General features: G+C 32.9%; 1 long non-coding RNA gene across 1 annotated transcript; it reads right to left on the bottom strand.

The window, feature by feature from the left end:
* Positions 1–245: 245 nt before the first annotated feature.
* On the bottom strand, positions 246–11,425 carry LOC134717461 (uncharacterized). Its single transcript, XR_010107320.1, has 3 exons — positions 11,288–11,425; positions 6,944–6,967; positions 246–327 (listed from the first exon to the last, which is right to left on the bottom strand). It is a non-coding gene; the product is annotated as an uncharacterized LOC134717461 (long non-coding RNA).
* Positions 11,426–12,037: the final 612 nt, after the last annotated feature.

Here is a 12,037-nt window from a genome sequence, read left to right as displayed (position 1 = left end):
GGGGTATACATGGTATAAGAGGGACATTGTTATGTCACATGCTGGTGTGTAGTATACATGGTATAAGAGGGACATTATTTTATCACATGTTGGTGTTGGGAATAAGAGTGTCATTGCTAGGTCACATGTACAGTGAATCATTGAGCACTAACAAGGGAAATGTTAAAATGATCCACATTATGTGTACTATATAATAAATATCTGTTAATGTGTTAAACATTTTTCTTCACTTACATAATCATCAGTTCTACATTCCAAGTTAGCTCCGTTCTTTACACATAATTCTACCTCTTTTATATTCCCATTCTCTGCAGCTGTAAGAAGTTTCTGTAAGCAAAACAATTTTTTTACATTTTCCTCTAGAACATACAAATGTATCATTAATGTAATAATTGAATTTAACAAGCTACATTTTTACAGTTTCAACAGTTTATACCAAATACAGTGATTACCAAGAAGGAGTGAAATTGTTGTGTATAATTTCAGATTTTTTTTTTAGAAAAGTCTGTAGACAATTGTATTATGCATCAGTTTTGAGATCAGCCTAAGTTTTTGTTGAGGTTTGTGTTGCTCTGTCTTTAGTTTTCTATGTAATGTTTTGAATATAAAAAGAAGATGTGGTATGATTGCAAAAGGGACAATTCTACAAAATAGACCAAATGACACAGAAAATAACAACTATAGGTCACCGTACAGCCTTCAACAATGATCAAAGCCCATATGGCATAGTCAGCTATAAAAGGCCCTGAAATGACTAATGTAGACTGTTGAATTTTGATTGTTTTTCATTTTTTTCTATGGCGTTGTCAGATTCTCTTCGACTTAAAGAGTTGTTAATGTCCTACAATATCTTACGTTTCGTTTTTTTTGTCTACTGGAATTTTGTATATTGAAATTCTGTTCACTGTAGTCATTTTGATTTCTCCTGTTCTCCCCCTGAGAAAACTGCACGCCTGTATCTTTATAACATAGGTCACATGACATAAGTCACATGACACTGACTGACTCTGAGAATATTACACACCTGTATCTTAATGTACATTTTATAGACAACATAAGTCACATGACATAGGTCACATGACACTGACTGACTCTGAGAATACTGCACACCTGTATCTTTATGTACAGTTTGTAGACAACATAGATCACATGACATACATTTTATAGGTCACATGACACTGACTGACTCTGAGAATACTACACACCTGTATCTTTATGTACAGTTTATAGACAACATGGGACACATGACATAGGTCACATGACAATGACTTTTAAGAAGAAAAACTTACCTTATCCCAACTTGCCATTATATCATGTAAAAGAAAATGAAATAATTGTATATTTATTAAAATAAGGAGATATGATTACCAATGAGACAACTATCCACTTAAGTTCAAATGAAGTGGATGTAAGCAATTATAGGCATCGGTACGGCCTTCAACAATAAGAACAAGAGGCTGTCAAGTGACAGCAAACTGTTTTTTCCTGCATACAATGTAGGTCCAACCCTGAACAGTTGAACAAGTATGGACACAACATTTAAGCTTAAAACAGCTCTGAATTTGGATTCTGATTGAATATTTATAAGTGATTATTTTTTAATTAAGAGGGAATGCCACGAACCATCAAGCTTCCTCCCTAAAATTTATTGAAAGTACATTTTTAATTAATAATGAAAATGATATTTGCAAATCTGAAACACAAACAGGATCATGTAAAAAAATAAACATTAACACACGTGTACAGCAAAAATTAATTACCACATAACAACTGTGACATCTACCTTCATAACACACATGACTTTAAAAAAAAGCCAAAAAGAAATTTTGATGTTATCATTACTCAGGTCAGGAACACTACCTTATATGGAAATGCATGAATTAGCATACTTATGTTCTCGCACGTGTAATTGTTTATTTACGTGTGACGCAATTTATTGTTACCTGTTTTTTTTTACCAATCCACTTAATGAGCAACAATGCATTATGGACTACTTCATGTTTACAATCAACCAAGAACACGTGCTACTTACTTAAATACAACACATTTTGTCGTGCAATGCGGGATTAACAATTTTGCTTAGTTTTTAATTTTTTGTATCCACATTTATAGTATGTGATATAAAGTATTGGTTCCATGCTTAGATTAATGAAGAGTTCTTTCAATGCGAAGAAAAAGTGTGTGATTTACCAGATATATAGATATTCACGTGTTTGATGATGACATGCAGAATTCATGTATTTGTCTACCAGACAGCAACGAAACAACAGTGAAAAACACAATTACACATCAGACAAACATACAAGTGTAAAGTTAGCCGTCGATTACAGCCGATGCTAATATTCATGTGTGCAGAAACTTTCGTATAGATAGTTAAAGAGAAATGTGTGATCCATGAATTTTGTGTTCATACAAAAGACGAAGACTAAGAGTTTGTCAAGTATCTGATCACGCTGATGGGGTCACTAAACTTTTTGAGTTTAAAAATATATATTGCACCTACTTTTATGTTTAAAAAGTAATTTAAATCGAGGACAAAATGTGTTTATATATTTGTCTTTAAGAGACAATAGCGTAAAATCATCAATCGTGGCCATTAATAGCCGACTATACGGTATGGGGTTTTCTCATTGTTGAAGGCGTTACAGTTGCCTATCATTACTTATATCCACTTTATTTGTGCTTAAGTGGATAATTGTCCCATTTGGCAATCATACCCCATCTCCTTATTTTTGTATATAAACATCCCTCAGAAGTTCGGGTTTCCATTATAAAGTATTTACATACATCACAGTGTTTACTAAAAAGTATTGGTTTTTGACATATTTCAGTATTTGGAACTTTCAAACTGTTCCCTTTGCTCTGACGGTAGTGGAAAACAACTGTTGTTTCATATGGTTTTCGTCTTTGCTAAGATTTTTTTTCAAATGGAGATACAAGATTTTTTTTTAATTTTTAAAGGACTCGGACTCGAACATTTGTCAATCTTAATAAAATCATTAATGATGTTATCCATGTTTATGTTCGACAACGTTGGAAATTTGATATATTTTGTGAAAATTGCACCTTTACACCTAAACCTACTATATTTCTTTTATGCATTGGATATAAAAATTTCTATTTTTGTATATAAAATAAGGCCGTTTTTTTTTATGTTATTTTACACAAATAATTTTTGGTCCCTTTGTAGCTTACTTTTCAGCAACGAACCTATGATTGCTTACTTTACTAGATTGTGTATTGAATGGAGAGATATAGCAATTGGCCCTTATACCTCATCGTCGTATTTCTAACTTAATAGGTAATATTGCACCCACTATGATCCAGAGGATTAATATAATCGGAGATATTGCACAGGACAGCAGCCGAAAGATAAAAATACCTATGACAGACTCTGCTGTTGTCTGTTCTATAGTCGGGTTGTTGTCTCTTTGACACATTCCGAATTTCCATTCTCAATTTTATGCATCGAGTGATGAAACTATACAAAATATGTTAAGCTATTTACCGTCCGAGCTTTAATAACACTTATTTTTAGCATACTGAATATTATGATGTTCAGATCCTGATAAAAAGTTTACACATCCAGTACATATAGAAGTGTTTCTGTGCCAGTTTTTGTGTTTTTTGAGGCAGAAATGTTTTTGGAATGACATTATATATGTTTTAAAGAGATTACATTTCATACTTGACAGTAATCACTTCATACGAAATTTCACGGTTTCACGTCTTGAAATTATTGCACAGGTACAACAATGGAAAACAAGAGTGCACACGCTAAATTGTCTCGCCTTCTTTACTAATCATTGATATTATGTTGATAGTCCTAAATATAAAGCTTTATTACAACTGTCACATCAACTTAACATTAACCAAGATAGCTAAACAAAGACCAATGAACCATGAAAATATGGTCAAGGTCAGATGAACCATGTCTGGCAGACATGTACAGCTAACAATGCTTCCATACAACAAATATAGTTGACCTATTACTTATAGTTTAAGAAAAATAGACCAAAACACAAAAACTAAAAACATTGTGCAATAAACCGTGAAATTGTGGTCATGGTCAAATGAAACCTGCTGGACTGACATATAGATCATAAAATAATTCCATACACCAAATATAGTTGACCTTTGGCATATAATATTAGATAAAAAGACCAAAACTCAAAAACTTAACCTTGACCACTGAACCATGAAAATGAGGTCAAGGTCTGATGACATTTGCCGCTAGACATGTACACCTTACAATCATTCCATACAACAAATATAGTAGACCTATTGCATAAAGTATGAGAACAACAGACCAAAACACAAAAACTTAACTATAACCACTGAACCATGAAAATGAGGTCAAGGTCAGATGACACCTGCCAGTTAGACATATGCACCTTACAGTCCTTCCATACACCGAATATACTAGCCCTATTGCTTATAGTATCTGAAATATGGACTTGACCACCAAAACTTAACCTTGTTCACTGATCCATGAAATGAGGTCAAGGTCAAGTGAAAACTGTCTGATGGGCATGAGGACCTTGCAAGGTACGCACATACCAAATACTTATAATAAGAGAGAATTCAACATTACAAAAAATCTGAACTTTTTTTTCAAGTGGTCACTGAACCATGAAAATGAGGTCAAGGACATTGGACATGTGACTGACGGAAACTTCGTAACATGAGGCATATACATACAAAGTATGAAGCATCCAGGTCTTTCACCTGCTAAAATATAAAGCTTTTAAGAAGTTCGCTAACGCCGCCGCCGCCGGATCACTATCCTTATGTCGAGCTTTCTGCAACAAAAGTTGCAGGCTCGACAAAAACCTGTTTAACTTCTTTTACAAGGCGAGAAAGAAATTAAAGTCGAACAGTGAAGCTCGTAAGCAATACTTTTTCAATCATGCAAATTGAAGATTATGTTATATATCTTACAATGAACGTATTCGCAGAACAAAAACATTTATTTTGAGAGTCCCAGACACTATATTAGTTGACAGTTTTTTCATTAATTCCACGTGTTTTCGAGCATGTCGAGTTGTAGTAAACTCGTAGTAGCCCACAATGCATTGTAGTTCATTGAGTCGATTGGTCAGTTTTTCAAGGCCATTTTGGCCTTGTGTTTTGGAAATTACTATGCAAATTTATTCTGACGTCAGGAAATTTAGAGTTCTCGACCTATTACTTGTTCATTGAATAAGTTTAAGGTTATTTCCCTTTGAACAGAAATATGGTCGAACATAGTACTCTAACATTAGATATGATTTAATCACTAAAAATAGTTCTCTAAAATTAGATATGATGTAACACAATGTTATATCTATTGTCAAATTATAATCAAATATAATTAAAAGGTCCAATTTTTTTCTTTCATTCGTCACAAACTAATATAGATCTGCAACTTTTCTATCCATGCCAACAACTTTAAATGTAATGAAATATATCCTTTAATAAAAATAGATTACTATCTAATTAGAGGAGTTCACTTCATAAAATTATATATACATATAACATTCAGAAAATTCTTCAAACAATTTACCAACATTTGACCAAAGAAAGGAGAGAAAAAACATAAAATGTCATTTATCATTTATACAATGTCTTTTAAAAATGTTTTAAAAAATTAGTTATTTCCCTTTGGAATTCTGTTCACTGTAGTAATGTTGATTTCTCCTGTTCTCCCCTGAGAATACTGCACTCCTGTATCTTTATGTACAGTTTATAGACAACATAGGTCACATGACATAGGTCGCATGACATAGATCATATGACATAGGTCATATGACTAAGACCACATGACATAGGTCACATGACACTGACTGACTACGAAAACTGCACGTCTGTATCTTTATGTAGTTTATAGAAAACATAGGTCACATGACATAGGTCATGTGACACTGACTGACTCTTAGAATACTTATTTAACACACTTGTATCTTTTATGTACAGTTTATAGACAACATAGGTCACATGACACTAACTGACTCTGAAAATACTGCACGCCTGTATCTTTATGTACAGTTTATAGACGATATACATGTAGGTCACATGACATATGTCACATGACACTGACTGAATCTGAGAATACTGCACGCCTGTAACTTTATGTACATTTTATAGACAACATAAGTCACATGACCATTGATTTTTAAGAAGAAAATCTTACCTTATTCCAACTTGCTTTTAAATCTTGAAAAAGAAAAACACAATTTCATTGACAATGGCATGTGCGCCCTTAGTTTCTAGCGATAATTTTTGGTACCACTCTACAGTACTGAGAAAGGAAATTATCAGTTAGTAAGATCAAAGGAAAATTTCGTAAAATAGCGATAATTTTGTATATTGAAATTCTGTTCACTGTAGTCAATTTAATTTCCCCTATTCTCCCTCTGACTGACTCTGAGAATACTACACTCCTGTATCTTTATGTACAATTTATAGACAGCACAGGTCACATGACATAGGTCACATGACACTGACTGACTCTGAGAATACTACTCCTGTATCTTTATGTACCTTATATAGACAACATAGGTCACATGACTCTGACTGACTCTGAGAATACTACACTTCTGTATCTTTATGTACAATTTATAGACAACACAGGTCACATGACATAGGTCACATGACATAGGTCACATGACACTGACTGACTCTGAGAATACTACTCCTGTATCTTTATGTACCTTATATAGACAACATAGGTCACATGACACTGACTGACTCTGAGAATACTACACTTCTGTATCTTTATGTACAATTTATAGACAACATAGGTCAAATGACATAGGTCACATGACATAGGTCACATGACATAGGTCACATGACATAGGTCACATGACACTGACTCTGAGAATACTACACTTCTGTATCTTTATGTACAATTTATAGACAACATAGGTAACATGACCATTGACTTTAAAGAAGAAAATCTTACCTTATCCCAACTTGCCATTATATCCTGTAAAAGAAAAAACACAACATTTTATCATGTTTGTACACAAGAGTTGTAATTTGAAGAGAAATATTTTTAACTACAAGAAACAAAAAAACATGAAATAAGATTTTTTTTTTATAAATCATAAGCATAATCATGAAAATTATTGGAAGTTTGATCTGTTCTGTTTTGTTAAAGTTTGATAAAGGGGGTTCTACATTTGACTTCATTACAGTAAAAACACATTCAAAATAAAACACAATTTTTCAGCTGTGCATGTGGAACAAATAATGGTTTCAGGGGTGTGGAAATGCTATGCCCAACTGGCCCGACTTGTACAGTTGACCAACCGGACAAGAAATTTTTTGTGTCTGTTCACCGTGGACAAGTAAAAAAAGGATGCTTGACATTGACTTGTTGATTTATATAATCATATAAAAAAGTCCCCAAAATCCATTCACAAAAGTATAATAAATATCAAATAAACGGACGAAAACAACATGTTTTAGTAAAACTCCATCAATGATCAAGACAGATCGATTATCAAACAAAAAAATAGATATGGGGATCCGGGTTTCATTCATATTCTGTGATTTTTTTCCCATTGATCTGAGATTGTTGATCAGGTTATAGAAACAGTACACCGGAAACGGTAATTATTAATTTGAAAGATTTATTTCTCAAGAATGAAAACTAAATGACCGGATGAGATGGATAAGCATCTTAAGATAGGTCATCGCTCGGAAGTCAAGAATCGGAAATCAAGAATCGGAAATCAGAGGCGGCAAAGCGCAAATATCATGAAACAAGAGGCTCTCAAGAGCCTGAATCACTCACCTTAATTTTGTTGGTTAAATCTCTCATCAATGATTATTTTGGCTTTTCAATTTATACATGTTCTTTCAATCGTATTATTTTCTTCAAAAGCAAAAAAAAAAATCATTTTCTCCTTTGTTCTATTTTAGCCATAGGAGCTATGATTCTTGACATACAAGGAAATAAAATATAAAATTTATACTAGATACTCTGAAACTCATTTAGCATAAGTTTGGCTGAAATTGATACAGCAGTTTCATAGGAGAAGATTTTGTAAAGTCAACATGATGAACAAATTGTGAAAAAAAGTCTTTAAAGGGCAATAACTCCTTAAGGGGTCAATTGACAATTTTGGTCAAATTGACTTATTTGTAGATCTTACTTTGTTTAACATTTTTGCTATTAACAGTTTATCTGTATCTATAATAATATTCAAGATAATAACCAAAAACTGCAAAATTTCTTTAAAATCATCAATTCAGGGGCATTATACCTGAAAAAACAGTTACCCAATTCGGCTGAAAATTTCAGGACAGATAGACCTTGACCTAATAAATACTTTAACTTCTTGTCTTATTTGCTCTAAATGCTGGAGTTTTTGAGATATAAGCCAAAAACAGCATTTTACCCTGTGTTCTATTTTTAGCCATGACGGCCATGTTTTTTGACGAAATAGAAAATAAAAGACAACCTTTATTTTATACACCCTACTGATCATTTAGTTGAAGTTTAGTTGAATTTGGTTGAGTAGTTTTAGAGGAGAAGATTTTTTAAAGTTAGCAAATATGATGAACAAATTGTGAAAAATTGTAATTAAAGGACAATAACCCCTTAAGGGGTCAATTGACAATTTTGGTCATATTAACTTTTTTGTAGATCTTACTTTGCTGATCATTTTTGCTGTTTACAGTTTATCTTTATCTATAATAATATTCAAGATGACCAAAAACGGCAAAATTTCCTTAAAATTACCAATTAAGTGGCAGCAACCCAACAATGGGTTGTTTGATTCATCAGAACATTTCAGGGCTGATAGATCTTGACCTAATAAACATTTTTACCCCATGTCAGATTTGCTCTAAATGCTTTCGTTTTTGAGATATAAGCCCAAAACTGCATTTTACCCCCATGTTCTATTTTTAGCCATGGCGGCCATGTTTTTTGACGGATCAAAAATCGAAGCACAAACTTTGTGCAGGATAATCTAAGGAACAATCACGCTAAGTTTTATCCAAATCCATTCAGTAGTTTCAGAGGTGAATATGTTTGAAAAATTGTTAATGACGACAGACGACGACGACGGACGCCAAGTGATGAGAAAAGCTCACATTTCCTTTTAGGAAAGGTGAGCTAAAAAACTAGAGGCTCTAAAGAGCCTGTGTCGCTTACCTTGGTCTATGTGAATATTAAACAAAGGATGCAGATGGATTCATGACAACTTTGTGTTTTGGTGATGGTAATATGTTTGTACATCTTACTTTACTGAACATTCTTGCTGCTAACAATATCTCTATCTATAATGAACTTGGCCTAGTAGTTTTAGTAGAAAATGTTAGTAAAAATTTACAAATTTTATGAAAATTGTTTAAAGTTGACTATAAAGGACAATAACTCCTTAGGGGGTCAGTTGACCATTTTGGTCATGTTGACTAATTTTAAGGTATCACTTTGCTGTACATTATTGCTGTTTACAGTTTATCTCTATCTAATCCAGATTTGCTCTAAATGCTTTGATTTTTGTGTTACAAGCCAAAAACTGCATTTTCACTTTGTTCTATTTTTAGCCGTGGCGGCCATCTTGGTTGGATTGCCGGGTCATCGGACACATTTTACAAACTTGTTACCCCAAAGATGATTGTGGCCAAATTTGGATTTATTTGGCCAGGTAGTTTCAGAGGAGAAGATTTTTGTAAAAGATTACAAAGATTTACGAAAAATGGTTAGAAATTGACTATAAAGGGCAATAACTCCTAAAGGGGTCAACTGACCATTTTGGTCATCTTGACTTATTTGTAAATCTTACTTTGCTGAACATTATTGCTGTTTACAGTTTATCTCTATCTATTATAAGATTCAAGATAATAACCATAAACAACAAAATTTCCTTAAAATTATGAAATCAGGGGCAGTAACCCAACAACAGGTTGTCCAAAACATCTGAAAATTTCAGGGCAGATAGATCTTGACCTGATAAACAATTTTACCTCGTGTCAGATTTGCTCTAAATGCTTTTGTTTTTGAGTTATAAGCCAAAAACTGTATTTTACCCCTATGTTCTATTTTAGCCATGGCGGCCATCTTGGATGGTTGGCCAGGTCACCGGACACATTTTTTAAACTAGATACCCCAATGATGATTATGGCCAAGTTTGGTGTAATTTGACCCAGTAGTTTCAGAGGAGAAGATTTTCGGAAAAGCTAACGACGGACGACGACGACAGACGATGCCGGACGACGGACGCCAAGTGATGAGAAAAGCTCACTTGGCCCTTTGGGCCAGGTGAGCTAAAAATGAATAGAGGATTTTAAAGTTCTATAAAATTTTGATTTCGCTTCTAAAGGTATCGAAAATAAATCTCAAATTTACAATTGGTCCACCAAAAGTTTTTGGGGTGTAAAAGGAGGGGTGCAAACAACAGATTAAGTAATTAATCAATTATTTGGTTTTCATCCCTTCATTAACTTTAAAACTTTGCACTGGCTTACAGTGAAGAAAATATAAGCCATGATATATATAATCTCCCAGGTTCATGTAAGCTAGCATTGATAAACATTACAATTTTGGCCTCTTGATTCTTTAATTTAGAGCTATTTTTTTTTATCTTTATATTACTGATGTGTACATTGACATCACCTTGCACAATTTATACGCTATACAATGTCTAGATATAGCTAAAGGTTAAATTCAATAGGATATAGCTTGAAAACATTCAGGGTTTCTAAGGACTTCCTTTACATCAATCCATTTGAATCTATTTTGAATCATATACATATACCAACATGACCAATGTTTGAAAAAATTCTGTGGATTAATAATATAGAATAATGACCATGTAAAAACTTTGTGGATTAATAAAATAGAATAACGACCATGTAAAAATTCTTGCCAAATTTCATCAGTTTCCCTTATATATAATTCTATTTATTTTTGGCATATTATATTGTTATTTTCAAAATATCGTGTTTCAAAAAAGACGGTTAATCCCTTTTTTTATTTCATTTTCTGGTGTATTTTTACAAGCCGAATCCAAATATGTGATAATTAAATAAATGGGGAATGTTTTCATGTGACACAGATCATGCAGATGATGTCCCGCTTGCATATCATATACATTATTAAGGGGCATAACTGTAGAACAGTAATATTGACACCCCTAAAATTCAAACTTGATCTGTGTTTTGTGGTAATAAACATTGTGTATAAGTTTCATACATTTGGTTGAGGCAAACTAAAGTAAGAGAACAAAAATGAAAATTCAGCAATTTTTCCATTTGTAAAGGGGCATAACTCTAAAAACATGTTAGTTACCCAATGTGAAATCTGTTGGCCAGAGTTCTGCAATTGTCAGTAAGGGATTACACGTGGGCCTTCGTCAAACTCATGCACTTTCAGCATGTTATTGTACAGTCTGTCTTCATGGCCTTTATGTCACTTTATATTATATATACATTTTTACCCAATCTGCCACCAGTCAATTAGCCTGATAAGAATCTACAAATAAAGATTATATAAAATGTTAAACATGTAAATTATCATTGATATGGTCATAATTATAACTTTGAATTTTTGAAATACTACGGCTTTTCTACCTCAGGAATAGATTATCTTAGCTGTATTTGGCAAAACTTTTAGGAATTTTTGGTCCTCAATGGTCTTAAACTTCGTACTTGATTTGGCCTTTTTAACTTTTATTTTATTCGAGTGTCACTGATGAGTCTTTTGTAGACGAAACGCGCGTCTGGCACAAATACAAAATTTCAATCCTGGTATCTTTGATAAGTTTATTTATAAAGAGATGTAAACCTGTAAATAAACCCAACAAAATCCTGGGTCCAATATTATAAAATGTAATTTTAAGAATGGAATGCCAATAAAATTCACTAACAATACAGTGAAGGTCATACAGTTCCCTCGTAAAACAGATTTTATAAAGAACATTGTGTACTTTTTTAAACAAAATTTCTTGATTGCAGGTGCATATATAGTGGTAGTACTTGTATTACCAAGGAAAAACGAGGTATTTTTCCTTAGCAATATTTTTGAATAGTTTTGTATAAA

The sequence above is a fragment of the Mytilus trossulus genome, chromosome 5 (genome assembly GCF_036588685.1).
Source record: "Mytilus trossulus isolate FHL-02 chromosome 5, PNRI_Mtr1.1.1.hap1, whole genome shotgun sequence".
Classification (NCBI taxonomy): Eukaryota; Metazoa; Mollusca; class Bivalvia; order Mytilida; family Mytilidae; genus Mytilus; species Mytilus trossulus.
This window is presented reverse-complemented; position numbering and strand designations above follow the sequence as displayed.